The sequence below is a fragment of the Bubalus bubalis genome, chromosome X (assembly GCF_019923935.1).
Source record: "Bubalus bubalis isolate 160015118507 breed Murrah chromosome X, NDDB_SH_1, whole genome shotgun sequence".
NCBI lineage: Eukaryota > Metazoa > Chordata > Mammalia > Artiodactyla > Bovidae > Bubalus > Bubalus bubalis.
This window is the reverse complement of record NC_059181.1, coordinates 28,915,631-28,931,457: the sequence shown is the minus strand read 5'-3', so window position 1 is coordinate 28,931,457 and position 15,827 is coordinate 28,915,631. Positions and strand designations below refer to the sequence as shown.

The window sequence follows — 15,827 nt, the reverse complement described above, 5'->3', positions numbered from 1 at the left end:
GATTGAACTCAGGTCTCCTGTATTGCAGGCAGATTCTTTACCATCTGAGCCACCAGGGAAACCCAATATATCTGAGTAGAAATCACATTCATTCTTTAAGGCCCAGCTATTTCCCTTGAAATTGTGCTTCAGTTTAGAAGTGATATATACATTAGAAAAGGAAAAAGAGACTTCATGATTAGAAAAGAATAGAACAGAACACAATTGAAGCAGAAAACCATAGGTTAATATTCCAAGTGGTAAATATTAGTGGGCGCACATATTCATCCCTGCCTTCCTTTTGATTCTGATTTTTTACTCCGAACATGTGATATGCTTTGGACAGTGAGATGATGTCAGAGGCTTGGGAAAGCGCTTGTGTGTCTCTGCTCATGGTCATGTTCTGCCGTTGCCCAGAGGGCATGCCCAGGCTTATGAGCTGGTAGATGAAGGATGCTGGCATAGAGTGAAGTCTCTTCAGTCATTCAAGCCAAGGCCATCGTAGATCAGAGACCAAAGAGTCAAACCCTAGGCGGGAGAGTGAATCCAGCCAAGACCAACAGAGGTGCCTAACTGATAGCCCAGATGCATGAGCAATAAATACCCATTTTTGCATGCTGCTACAGTTCTGTGGTATTTGTTACACACCACTAACATCACATAAGAATGCTAACACATTCTAGCTTCAAGATTCCCACTTGTGATATCTTAAGCAAACCTTTTACCTTGTTGAGCCTCAGCTTATAAAAATAGAAATAATATCTTCCCTTTTTGCTTCATCAAGTTATTGTTGGTTAAATTGAATTAAACAACATAATACATGTGGAAATTCTTTGCAAAAAGAAAAAATGTGCTCCAAATTAACTTTATTATGATTTTTATTATAGAGCCGCCACCATGTAGTCCTATCTCCCTTTGTATCCAGTGGTGATCAGAAACTTCTCTTAATACCTTGTGCACACCCATGACATTGCGCTCTCTCTCATCTGTGTGTGTGTGTATGTGTGTGTTAAATCACTTCAGTGCATCTGACTCTTTGTGACCCCATGGACTATAGCTCGCCAGGCTCCTCTGTCCAAGGGATTCTCCAGGCAAGAATGCTAGAGTGGGTTTCCATGCCCTCCTCCAGGGGATCTTCCTGACCCAGGGATCAAACCTATGTCTCTTATGCCTCCTGCATTGGCAGGTGGGTTCTTTACCATTAGCGCCACCTGGGAAGCCCCCTCTCTTATCTGACAGGTGGCAAACTGTGTGTGTGAGTATGACTCTCAGCAGAAGCAAACCACAGCTGTGGAGTTCCCCCATCTTCTAAAAGTCAATGACATTTTACCTTAGGTTGGAATTGTTGTCAACATCAGGCTGTGAATTGTTGCCAAATATCAGGCTGTGTCAACCTGATCAGTAGGCATCAGTATTGTTACAGTAATTCCATCTGGATCCATTTTGACCAGTCATTTCCATAATTTTCACAAAGGGCCCCTTTAAAATTATTTTTGGATGTTCAGTTCAGTTCAGTCGCTCAGTAATGTCCGAATCTTTGCAATCCCATGGACTGCAGCATGCTAGGATTCCCTGTCCATCACCAACTCCCAGAGTTCACTCAAACCCATGTCCATTGAGTCAATGATGCCATCCAAACATTTCATCCTCTGTTGTCCCTTCTCCTCCTGCCTTCAATCTTTCCCAGCATCAGGGTCTTTTCCAATGAGTTGGTTCTTCGCATCATGTGGCCAAACTATTGGAGTTTCAGCTTCAGCATCAGTCCTTCCAATGAATATTCAGGACTGATTTCCTTTAGGATGGACTGGTTGGATCTCCTTGCAGTCCAAGGGACTCTCAAGAGTCTTCTCCAACACCACAGTTCAAAAGCATCAATTCTTCAGCACTCAGCTTTCTTTATAGTCCAACTCTCACATCCATACATCACTACTGGAAAAACCATAGCCTTGACTAGACAGACCTTTGCTGGTAAAGTAATGTCTCTGCTTTTCAACATGCTGTCCAGGCTGGTCATAGCCTTTCTTCCAAGGAGCAAGCATCTTTTAATTTAGTGGCTGCAGTCACCATCTGCAGTGATTTTGGAGCCTCCAAAAGAAAGTCTCTCACTGTTTCCATTGTTTCCCCATCTATTTGCCATGAAGTGATGGGACTGGATGCCATAATCTTAGTTTTCTGAATGTTGAAATTTAAGCCAACTTTTTCACTCTCCTCTTTCATCTTCATTAAGAAGCTCTTTAGTTCCTCTTCACTTTCTGCCATAAGGGTGGTGTCATCTGCATATCTGAGGTTATTGATATTTCTCCCAGCAATCTTGATTTCAGCTTGTGCTTCATCCAGCCTGGCATTTCACATGATGCACTCTGCATATAAGTTAAATAAGCAGGGTGACAATATACAGCCTGACGTACTCCTTTCCCAATTTGGAACCAGTCTGTTACTCCATGTCCAGTTCTAACTGTTGCTTCTTGACTTGCATACAGATTTCTTAGGAGGCAGGTGGTCTGATATTCCCATCCCTTTAAGAATTTTACAGTTTGTTGTGATCCAAATAGTCAAAGGCTTTGGCGTAGTCAATAAAGCAAAAATAGATGTTTTTTGGAACTCTCTTGCTTTTTCGATGATCCAGCAGATGTTGGCAATTTGATCTCTGATTCGTCTGCCTTTTCTAAATCCAGCTTGAACATCTGGAAGTTCATGGTTCACGTATGTCAACGAGTTTAAAGACTCATTGTCAGACGGAGCTTCTGATCCACAGGAAAATATTCCACCCCCAAATTAATAAGATTTCAGGACCAAACAAAGCATATTACTGTTTCCATTAGTCTTTCAAACAGTCTTGTGAAAACAGGTACTATTTTATTTTTTTAGATTTTAAAATAGTGAAGTCCATTAGAATATTTTTTTAAAAAAAACCTCAAAATCTCCATTACTAGTTCCACATAACTCCTTGGGGATTCAGCGTTTGGGATCCAGAGTTGTTATGCAGTTTTTAACTGTCTCCTTTCAGGATTATACAGGACTATTTTTATATATAAGAGGCATAAAAGAGAATCACTGAATTTCATACCTGCAAGGAATTTTAGAGATAGCTCATAATGCACGCACAGAGACTAAGGTCCTAAGCTGTTGAACACTATTGGAAAGTTTACACAATTAGAGAACCACTCAGAATTATAACTCAGGCCATTTCTTTCCATGCTTTAATGCCACTTTCAGAGACACCACAGAAGGCTCTTCCTAAAGTCTCTATTAGCTTATATTTGATATTCTGCCAATTTAGAAATTTATTTGCTAAATTTCCATCTCTAATTACAGAAAAAATTAAAACAAACAAAAGCAAAATCAACAAGCATCCATAAATGATAGTCTGTGAACTTTAGTCTCTTAGGTATCATTTTCCCTCAGAATGAAATAAGAATCTGACTTCTGAAATTCTAAATAATCCTAATTTTCCAGATTTTATATTTTTTATAGATTTTTTATAGATTTTATATTTTTTACCTTTGAATAGGGTTTTCTTCCTGAATTCCATTAAGCCACTCCCATTCCCCGACCGTATACATCAGCTTCTGTCTTTAGTTGGGATTTTCTGGCTATGTATTTTTTTGGACACTCCAGCCATTCACTTGTCCCCTCACTCTCCCTTCCATGAAAAACTTTCCCACAAATTTTCACTTGTGAGCAAGTACTGTCTCTCCAAATTCATTTGAGCCTTTCCAACTCTCTGGTTGATTTCTACAGCTGAAATTCCATGGCTACGTCCAGCACAGGTGATTTACAGCTAACATAGTCACTGTGCTCCTTTTTTGACAAGGAAATCGTCACTCCCCAATGTCTCTGGCTTGAATCTTCTGCATAAGCTTTAATAGTTGCCCTTTCCTACCCCCTATATCTGATGTGTCAAGAAATTTTTCTCTGGCCAGACTCTGAACCATATGATTATTTACTCAAGATGAACCAATTAAAAATTCCTACCTCGTTTTTCTATCTCTGGTTTCTGCCTCCTGCACCTCATCTAAAGCATTTCTTGCATATTAACCTGATGAAAACATTGCATTGTCATTTAGCAAACCCTGCTGGCTCTGACAGTAAAGAATCTGCCTGCAATGCAGGAGACTGGGGTTTGATCCCTGGATCAGGAATATCCCCTGGAAAAGGGAATGAAACTCACTCCAGTATTCTTGCCTGGGAAATCCCATGGACAGAGAAGCCTGGCGGGGTCACAAAGAGTCGGACACGACTAATACTTTCACTTCCACCAAGGCTCAGATTGATTCCATATCTGTCTCTGTGTCTGAGAAGAGGAATTAAGAGCATGCATTTTCTGACCCCAACCACTTTGCTGTCTTATTTGCCACTGATGTAAAATAGCTAGTCATTGTCTCACGTAGTCAGCAAACTATGACACGCAGAGCAAATCTAACCCACCACCTGTTTTCCTGTGGCCCACAGAGAGTCTTTTACGTTACTAAGTGGTTAGAAAAAAATATTCAAAAGGCAGAATATTTTGTGCCATGTACAAGTTGTAGGAAATTTGGCATTCATAAAATAAGTTTTATGGTAACACAGTCATACTCACTTGTTTACTTATTATGTATGGCTGTTGTATGCTTCAGTGATAGAGATGAGGGACTTCCCTGGTGGTCTAGTGTGGCTAAGATTCTGCACTTCCAATACAGGGGGCCTGGGTTTGATCCCTGGTCAGGGAACTATGATCCTACATGCTGCAAATAAGACCTGACACAGCCAAATAAATAAATCAATATTTTTTAAAGAAAATTATAGAGATGAGTAGCTATAGCAGAGATCATATGGCCCCCTCAAAGCCCCAAATATTTACTATCTGGCTGTCAACAGAAAAAGTCTGCTAACCCCTTTTATGTGTGCTGTTCTCTGAAAATATACCTCTGTGGCCATCTACATGCTATTTATCCTTGTTAAGGAAAATTATACAAAACGCAGAAATAAGAAAAAAGAATGAGTGCATGTCATTTTGAGGTCAGAGTGAAGCATTGCCTGACAGCCCTACCCAACGATTATTTCATTTTCTAGAGGATGTACCTTTGTTTGATTCACTGTTTACTACTGATCATCAGGGCCCAAATTCTGAAGTTACATGTTAACTTATACATATCTATTTAGGAGGAAAGGCTACTTCAAAAGATACAGTTTTATTACTCTGTAGGATATTAATTTTTCATGTACCAGGAAATTCATTTCATGGTGCCTTGGACTTACTGTCTATATAAATCTCTGGTTTTTTAACTCTCCTTTGAACCATTTTTACCATTCTGCTGGTTCTCTCATTAATGATTTAAATTTTTGATACATCCTCATTCTGCATTTGTATGGAGGTCATGTTTTTGACATTTTGAAAATTATATTTTGACCCACTGTCTGTGATTCCCCACACACATCTCAAATGTTGGCCTCAAGTCCCCTGTCAAATGGCACTTAATGTTGTCTTTTGTTGCTAACACTGGTTTAAATTGATCATTTTCACAGTATTCATCTTGTTAATGAACATATAATTTTTCTCATAGATCCTAAGATTTTAAAGGTCAGTGAGTACATTTTTTTTTTTAAGATTGAATTTTCAAAATGCTTTGGTTATATAAAAAACTCATTAAATGTTTGTGGAATGAATAAGTTTAAAATGCATTTAAAAGAAAGACTGTTATAAAAAAAACACTGTCATTCTTTGTATCAGAAGGGAAACAATAGAGAAAATAGTGCAGGGCAACAATACAGAGCCTTCTAAGTGTTTGTTTAGCAAATGTTAAATAGGAAATTAGATAAGAGTTCCTAGGTTGCTGTGAATCAAAACAATGATAAATTGCCTGCATTTAGAGTATTCAGATTTCTTCTCTTAAGTGGTAGCAAGAATCTTGTACATGATAAAGCAGGTCTCATCCACCCAATACAATTATCAGCTTCTTGTATACTGAACACTGATGCGGCTGATTCCCAATCTGCATACAGCACTGAGCTATGAATTTGCTCTCTTCTTTCTCCTTTATTTAGAAGTTAATCACTATGTAATGATTATTTTGCAGTGATTAACTTCTAAATAAAAGAGAACTAAGGCCTCATCAAATCCATAGCTCAAAAATATTTTACACTTAGTTGTCCAGGTATAGAATTAAATAAGATAACCTTATATTAACTGGAACATCTAATATACCCTAAATGGTGTTTTCACAGGTTTGGAAAAAATGTAACTGCACACCTGATCTTAGAGAAATATTAAGGCATTGGCAAGCATGCAGAGGAGAAAAATTACTCATAATCCTACCTCTAAAACCATTCTCAGTTAATCTCCAGTGACAAGCCTTTGAAGTAGGCATTATCATCCTTATTTTGTTCATTTTGAACCCAAGAATCTGAGAAGCTATATCAGAGTACAGAAGACTGGCAATCTTGTCATAAACATGGGACAACTCTAAAGAACCATCTCAGCTTCACAGTTCCGAACGGGTGTCAGCTGAGGACTTCTGTGGAATGGCACCAGTGCCCAATTTCTGGCCCTGATATGTGGATTAAAATATAAATGCTATGCCCTTGCCTTATCTCCAGGATACAGTGAGTAAGGATAGAAAGACATAATTTAAAAAAAATACATCTGGAAAAAGAAGAATAAGGAACAGAGAGGTCACTGGTTTATGGAAATTCTGAAACGCTGGCAAGCAACATTACAAAGATTCTAGCACTCCACCACCACAAATGGGGATGTCTGTAACATGGAGCTATGGCTGAGAAGGACAATCCAATCGCAGTCTATACTTTCCTGGCCCACTCAGATCAGGAGTCAACAACTGCCTAGTTTTGACTTCATGGACCATGAGTGGGAGTGATAGAACTTTTAGCAGTGAGGTGGGGACGGGCTCCTGAATACTCCATAGCTTGTCTAAGACCTAGGGGAAGGTAGAGCTACACAGTGGAAAAATTCCAACAGTTAGGATTGGGTCGCAGCTAACCAGGAACTCCTACAGCAATAAAATTTGAGTGAGTTAGGCACCTGGATATTTTAAATTGTTGTAGTACCTGGAATTACAGAACACAGCTAGATACTGTCTATGTGTCATAGCAATGCATATAACTTTAATGTTCACAAAACATTATGTGTTATTAGCTCTGCTTTACAGATGAAAAAAATTGAGGCTCAAATGGATTAAATCTAACTTGACAAAGGTCCATGAAAAAGCTGAGAAGCTAGGACTGAAAATTATGTTTCTCCAAATAAAAAACTCATGCCATTTTCTTTATATCTTGCTAGGAGAAGAAAGAAGAGGGGTTGGGGAGACATAGAATTAGGAGGAGCAGAGTGGAGTTCAAAGGAGGGGGGTTCTATGCATGAGGATGCCAATGTAAAATATATACCTCCGTTAGGATGGTATTCTAGAAACCTTGAATAAGGCTCTCAGTGGAACGTTCTGTAGACTACAGATTATTAAACAGAGTTGAAAATGAAAAGAAAGAGGGTTATGAACTGAGAGTGTAGCACTGACATATATACACTGCTGCTGCTGCTGCTGCTAAGTCACCTCAGTCGTGTCCAACTCTGTGAGACCCCAGAGACAGCAGCCCACCAGGCTCCCCCGTCCCTGGGATTCTCCAGGCAAGAACACTGGAGTGAGTTGCCATTTCCTTCTCCAATGCATGAAAGTGAAAAGTGAAAGTGAAAAGTGAAAGTGAAGTCGCTCAGTCGTGTCCGACTCCTAGCGACCCCATGGACTGCAGCCCACCAGGCTTCTCCGTCCATGGGATTTTCCAGGCAAGAGTACTGGAGTGGGGTGCCATTGCCTTCTCTGCATATATACACTACCATGTATAAAATAGATAGCTAGTACGAAGCTGCTGTATAGCACAGGGAGCTCAACTTGGTGCTCTGTAATGACCTAGGGGGTAGGATAGGGGTGGGTGGGAGGGAGGCTTAAGAGGAAAGGGATATATGTATACTTATAGCTAATTCAAGATGTTGTACAGGAGAAACTAACACAACATTGTAAAGCAACTATATTTCAATAAAAAAAATAAAAACCAAAAAAAAAAAAGAGAAAGAAAAGTTCCAGGTAGACAAAAGTTGATGCTGTCTTTTGGCTCTGAAGAAATCACTGTGCCAACTTACTCTTTAACCCATAGTAAATAAACCCAAATAAATAAGCACACCCATTACCTCATCTCCTGATGACCTCAGCAACACTTGGTGCATCACCTAATTAGCATCTGTATGATTTTATTAGAATTTGTTCATATTTTTTTAAAAAATCTCACAATTTTAGTAAATGTTGCTCTTTATTAACCTGGACAGTTTCCTCCCAGCATGCGTGGATTATTCCCATAGGCCTTTGCCCTCATCCTTCTCTATTCTTAATCCATATTTACTTTGAAAATCCTAATCCACAGAGTGAAATGACTGAGGCCAATTTCAAACAAAACTTTGTATTTGACGTATATGAACATGGCTTTGGGCTACTTTCCTCAATAGTGATTCAATTTAACTGCAATTGTATTTCATTTGGAATCTCTTTGGGACACAGGTGGCATTTTGCTAAGACTTTTGGCAGCCCAGCCACATATAGTGCAGTTGATAGTACATACTTTCTGATGGAGGGGTTCAGGGAGACTATTTAATTGTACTTTCCATTGCTTGCTGCTGTGTACAGAAGAGCCAAGTAGGGAAGGTTCATCTTTTCCTATCTAAGGTGCTCATTTGCATATTTAAATATGCTTTGGGTGCTCTCCCAGTTGTAGCTTAGTTGCTAATGTTTAAGCACATATTTGCATTAAAAAAAAAAGTTGTGGAAAGAAGGAAAATATACATTTGATCAAAGAAATGCTAATGAGAATTTAATATAGCTTCAACTTTTCCATTCCTGTTCAAAGTGTTAGCATGGCCTCTTGGCTAGAGAACTCTCTGTGGTTTGTTCTCAGTTCTGGGGACATCATGTAGGAACTCTATGTGTTTTAGAATCTTTAGCTACAGAATGATCCCTGGGGAGTTCACTGATGGAGGTTTGGCCTTAGTTCAGTGATTGGTAAATGGAAACCTTAATGTGAAGACTCTCCTCATGTTGGGCTACACCAACAGACCTACATGCCCTTTTCTTGCTCAACTTCAAAACAGAAGAAGGAGCCCTGGAGTCAGGAACAGAGACATCAGTGGTCTAATGGATGAGGAAACCTACATATCTGAAGCAAGGTCCTGGAGTGACACCCCAGTGTGTATGACAGCTGGCAGGCAGGACAAGGCAGCAGTCTTCATTGGGGGACGGGGGAGGGAATTTTAAGGAACTGACCTCAAAGTGGACTTATTAGTTACCAGGGAAATCAGTAGAGGCCACATTCCTCACAGCTCTTTTGATGGGAACAATCACCAGCTGGGGCAAGTATGTAGGAAAGTCAGTCATGTGCTTAAGATACAGGTGAAGCAGCACTGGTCAGGCAGGAGGTGGACAGAGAGCAAGACAATAGCCATCTTGAGTGGCCTGACCATACACTCCACCCCCTGAATATCATGCATGACCCTTACAATCTTGGTCTGCCCTTCTTTGACAATATCTCTGGAGTTAGGTATGTAGGGGGCACTGTAACCAGATACCACAAATACAACACAGACAGCAGCAGCCAAAGAGTATCAAGAGTAAGAGACCTCGCATGCTCAGAATAGTCATTTGATAGGATGTGGCCAAATTTTGGAGCCAAGCGCATATAGGGTCAACGGAAAGGGAGTCAACAGCAGCAGTGCCCTGTTTAGTTAAAAGGAAGGTAAGGTCACGCCTGGTTTTCACAAACCCACAGCCGCCCCCATGAGGAAGGGAAAGCCCAACTTTAAAAGAAACAGTCTGGTGGCCAAACCAGGACTCAGCAGACACTGTATAGATGTGTCACCTCATGTTATGTTGAGGGCCATTAAGGGTGAACCCAGTAGGTCCTTTCAAACAAAAACCAGTTAATCCCATGCACTTCTGGATAGAAGCCAGCCTATTCCACTCCACACAACATACATAGCCCGGGTGGGGGGACTCACGGGCTGTCAGTTGTACAGTAACACTTACCGAGAGGGTCCTTCTGACGTACTGGCATATGAGACCAGAAGATGGTGAGTCTTTTTTCCCCATTGTCAGCAATCCCCACATAGTCACATTAGGCGGGTCAATTTTTCATGGAACTATAGAGCAGCATGACAGCAGCATCTCTCTGTGAGGCCAGTGTTGCCACACACAGACTTCCTCCCTCAGACAAGGATGAAATGTAAGACATAACAGGCACAACACGGGGGAGATGATGACCATTAAGCAAAATACAAGCAGTAACCACATTCTGAGATAATACCACACCTGCCTCTGGTTTTTGTCCTAGTCTGCAACACAGTTCAGAAAACTCAACTTTTTAATAAGAACATATCTAAAATCATATCTACAATGACCAATGACTAGTTCTACTTTGGATGTTTGAACCACAGCTACTCCATTTTGACTTTCAAATGCATTCCCTTTCTCAGTGGCCAAACCAGATATACGGTGCATGTTTGAAAGGCCACGAAACAGACTGCTCTGGTCAATAAAATTTAAGTAAAACCACATATAAGCCTGAATGATTTCCCCATACCTCAGTACATGCAGATTTTCCCATCAATTCCCCTTTTGATTGCAAATCTTCCAATAGAAAGCACTGATGATCAAAATATACATCCTTTGATGCTGGCCTGCTGGCTCCTACCCCAGGTTCAGATCATGTCCCTTAATACTAGGTCTACTTTGTGTTTCCCTGGTCATTCATGTTGGGGGAAAATTAATCAGATCTCCTGAACAGGCTCAGAGGTATGTTAATGGGGACACACTTTACAGGCTATGCATTTTATCACTTATACCCACTGTCACACAAGCATTGTATATGTGCTTTTAGCAGCTGACTTAAAGCAAGCAGTGTCACACTTCATGAGTAGTCATACTCTGTGACAATTTCACTAGGTAGTCTTTCCATCCAGAACGTCAGGGCAAAAGTACGCCTAACACAACTTCATAAATACAGACCTCAACAAACAGAACTAGAATTTAACATCCACTGAAGCATAATATTGTTCTCTCTAAAATTACCTTCATCTCTACCAAATACAGTCAGTCCAAGCATTTCCTGACTGGAAAACTTAATGCTTTAGTTTTCCTTTCCTAAGCATGCAAAAGTAGGTAAACTGAGACCTGCTCAGCAACTAATGTTCTAATATTTTATTCTATTTGAAATGATCTATGTCGTCAATGAATTCTTTTCATTTAATTTAGTTTAGGGGCTTCCCTGGTGGTCCAGTGGTTAAGAATCCACCTTGCAATGCAGGGGACAGTGGTTCGATCCCAGGTCTGGAAAGATCCCACTTCCCACGGGGAAAGCTCTGCAACAAGAGAAGCCACCACAACGAGGAGCCAGTGCACCTCAACTAGAGAAAGCCCGTGCAGCACTGAAGGCCCAGCGCAGGCATAAATAAGTAAATAAAATAAAAAATTTTTAAAAGCTAAAAAAACCCAGTTTAGTTTCAAGTTACCAAAATCTGGACGGACTGTGTTAAACATTCACAAAAGGTAATTATTTCTATAGAGTTTACCTACAAGTTCTTTTTTTTTCTCCTTTACTCTCAGAGATCATGGAAGATTCAAATTCCAGAGAGCCCAGGTAGACAATTTACATCTCAAAGGCACGAGAGAAGTACCAATTCCTTCTAGAAAGCTAGCTTAACCAATTACAAAAGGCGCACTTTGAAACAGCAGCAGAGCCATTAGAGGTCTTTGTTCTCCAGACCTGTTGCGAGCCCTCCAGCAAGCTCCAATCACCAGGGGGCCCCCACAGACCAGCAGACAGCCATCCTGGGATTTCCTCTAACTTGTGGGATCACCCCTACAACTTTGGGGCCCCACGAGTTAGTGGTAGGCCACCCCAGGATTATACCCGCAACTTTCTATTCCCCACTCAGTATTTCCCGACATCTTGGCACTCATGGGAGTTTCCTCCCTCTCCTGGCATTTGTTGGGCTGTGCCCCGCAGGCTACAAGGCCTGCACTTGCTCAGCTTTAAGGCAGAAGAAAGAGCCCAGAGTCAGCAACACAGACATCAATGGTTTAATGGATGGGGGAGCTTACATGGCTGAAGCAAGGTCCTGGAGGACACCCCAGAGTGTGCAGCAGACAGCATGGTGGCAGTCTTCATTCCCCGAGGGAAGGGGAGAGAGCCAGTTAGAGGGCAATTGACCTCAGGTGGGCTCATCAGTTACCAGGGAAACCAGAAGAGGGCATGCCCCTCACCGCCCCTTTGATAAGAACAATGGCCAGCTGGGGCCTGGGGCAAGTATGGAGGAAGGTCAGCCCTGTGCATAAGATACAGGTGAAACAGGCACTTGTCGGGAGGTGGGTGGACAGATATCAAGAGAACAGCTATCTTGAGTGGCCAGACTATAGAATTTTTATTTATCTGTGGCGGGATCCCTGGGGACTTTGCTGATAGAGGTTTGGCCTTAGTTCATTACTAGTAAAATGAAACCTTAATATATGGCCTCCCCTAGCTAGCTACCTGTTCTCCTGTAAGCAGAGTGAGTTTTGACTAAGAAAGAACCCTTATGGGCTGGGAGGGGAGAAGGAAGAGATTTTCTTCCTGTACATTTTGTTACATTTAAATTTAATGGTATTCGTGACCATCCGAGATCAGACAATTTTGTTTAGATACTGTCAGGCCTAACATGTCCATTTCCATTGGTCCTATAACCACAACTGCTTGAGAGTTCCTAAATGAGCTCAGCAGTAGAACTCCCCAGCTGATCATGGTCAATTCACAAGAATGATAACAGAAAGTTTATTGTTTCCAGTGACTGGCTTTTGGGGTAGTTTGTTACGTAGCAGTAGAGAGCTAAATCAATGCACTTCTCTTAGGTCTCTCCCCAAGCCTCTCATTTCCACTTCTTTCCTTGCACATCATGGTAAGGTGAGAGGTGAGGGACTATTGCACTGGTTCGTACTCCAGCTTGTGGACATTACATATCCCTCTTTGGCCTTCTGCTGCCCACACCCCCAAGAACCATATAGACTCTGAGTAGCCAGATATAGCACATCAAGTACATAAGCTGCGAGAATGTTTTGGTTTTTCTTATTAGCTGATTTGGTGACATACTTAGAGGTTTAAGAATAAATGCTCTTAAATACAACCTATTGAAGTCCTTCCTGGACCACAGTGATAAACTACAAGTCAAAGATGTTTTGAACAATAAAAAAGGTGGAATGAAAAGTGACTACATACATTTTCATTTTACATTAAGACAACCTGAATTTTAAAATGTAATCTCCAACTTGCTTTCAATAATACTAGCTACCCTTTATTTATCACCTACTATGTACTATGCCTTCTATATATTACTTCTAACCTGTATTCACAAAGACCCAGCTACATGGTCTCCCTTTTCTTCCTCAACACACCAAGCTCATTCCTGCCTCCACTGCTTTGTATTAGTCTGTCCTTTGGACTCAACTGCTGTTAACGCCAGGTCTTTTCCTGGTTATCCCCTTCTCTTGATTCTAGGTTCAGCCATAATTGTATTTCTTCCAAGTAGCCTTTCATAGCCACTCTATAAATTAACCTCCTCAAGTAGTCACTTCCTATCACACACCCCTAGTTTATATTGTCATTGCATGTATTACTGTCTGAAATTTTCTCATTGATTCGAAAACTTGCTGTATGTGTCACCTTCAAACAGAGTAAGACCCATGGGTCAAGAATACTGTCTCTCTGATTTTTTATTATGTCTCCAGCAACTAGAAAGATGCCTGACATTAATGAGTAAATGAAGCAAGGAAGAAGGAACTTTCACAACTTACCTTCAGAGAAGGTATTATTGTCCACTTGTATTTCAGATGTGGAATTTAGGGGTAAAAGAGGTCACATAATACGCTCAAGGTCTCTCAACTTAAAGTAAATGAATTGTCTGTTCTTCAGCCTATCCTGCTGTCCCCTCCAGGGCTTCCAGGTGGTTAGGTTAGCAAATAAACAACTCTGTCTTAAAGGGGGTCTAGAAAAGACCAGAACAGATGACCCGAGCACAGTAAACAGCCGTTCTCCGCTGCCAGAATCTCAAAACAAGCCCTAGAACATTTCTCTGGTGCATTTTTCCTATACATTTTAAGAGGTAAATGAGGTCTTTAAGGTTTAATTAAATTATTAAACATCATCAGCTCAAATCAATAGGTCTTAGTGGTGTAATGATCTTACTTAACCAAAAATAACATGTGACCAAGAGTTGAAAAATAAGGTTGTCTTCTGAGACTGAATGTAGACAGAGAGCTTAACGAGATCAGCTGCCCAAAGCAGATATTGACAAATGGATGGCTGAGTTCTGTTAACACTCCTATTCCAGGGAGCCAGAACAAGGCATGGCTGTCTTATCTTCCTTAAAGCGGACGATGTAACAGGAGGCTAAGGGGCATCTGGGAGTCCAGAAAAGGGAAAAGTCAGTAGTCAGAATTTATCTGTCTAGTTCTGTGTAAGGAAGAAAATGGCCAGGACAGAGACTTTGCCTAACAGCTGTATCTCAGGTGGAGACAGGTGTATTAAGACATTAAGTTCTTTCTACTAATTTTCCTCTTTATGATTCCACATTGGGCAAACCAATTTTAGTTATGATTTGACTTTCCTACAAGGTGATAAGAACAGTCTGTCCACTATTAATAATTGTCATTGGCATTGAAGACAGTGCCCAATTAGCATGAGTCTGTACATGAGAGCAGGATCTTTCATAGGTCTGTTAACAGATCTTGACTTAGACAACGGGAGATCATATTTTCAGACCCTTAGACATGAAGGCCCATTGAAGTGCTGTCCCAGGGGTCCCGCCCTAAGCTGACTCCCTGAATGTGTTGACACTATCATAGAAAAGTTGGGACTTGTATATACATGATCATCCACCAGAACAGGAACAGAGATGCTTGGAATATTAGAGGAAAAAGAAAATCACTTATGCCCTCTGGGTGTGTGGAATGGAGCAGTTAAAGTTCATTTTTGTCTTCATTTTTCTTTAAAGACTGAGGTCAGAGAGATGGGATGAAAAGGAGGAGTCTATGTTGTTAATTTAGCCAAATTCTTAGACGAATCATAAGAAAAAAGTAGGATGTGTTAATATATTTGAGTCAGTAGGACAATTGTTGGGGCTGGGGAAGAGTAAGACATTAAGGGTCAACTTCTATAGGTTAATGTTTCATTGTTATTTTCATTAGTTTAGATGCTCTTTTTCTTTTACACAAAAATGCCTGTAACAGTTTTTGGAGTGACTGCATCCACCCACTCTTGATTTGGACATTTCCCCCCTGGGTGTGACCTAATACAGTAATAACTGCACAGTTTTACACAGATGCTAAAAATATAGAATAACTATGTATCATTAAGAAGTAGCAATACTTACCATTGGTATAGGAACGTCTGTGATACACCAGAAATTAGGTTTTCATTTTAATGCCCTTGGCCTCTTGAAAAGGAAATGTTTTACAAATTAAAAAAAAAAATTATGCATTACTTCAGCAATTTTCCCACCTCCCATAGTGCTGTAGGCATGAAACCTCATGTCCAAAAAATGTGATTGTTTTTCTGGTTTTCTTGTCACAAGTCTTTTCCCCAGCAAAAAAGGTTTATTTTCAGTTTTCACATTTTTTCTTAATCAAAAGTTTATAGACTACTATGTAGCTCAGGGAACTCTACTCAATGCTCTGTGTTGACCTAAATGGGAAGGAATCCAAAAAGAGGGGATATGTGTATTACATATAGCTGATTCACTCTGCTGTACAGTAGAAATTAACTCAACAAAATCAAGTATACTCCAATAA

General features: G+C 40.5%; 1 long non-coding RNA gene across 1 annotated transcript in view; it reads right to left on the bottom strand.

Moving 5' to 3' along the window:
- The window catches only part of LOC123331910, an 84,296-nt gene extending 72,058 nt beyond the window's left edge, over positions 1-12,238 (bottom strand). The window contains exon 1 of the long non-coding RNA XR_006548720.2: positions 12,111-12,238. This is a non-coding gene — a long non-coding RNA (uncharacterized LOC123331910). The remainder of the gene's footprint in view (positions 1-12,110) is intronic.
- Between the last annotated feature and the right edge of the window lie 3,589 nt (positions 12,239-15,827).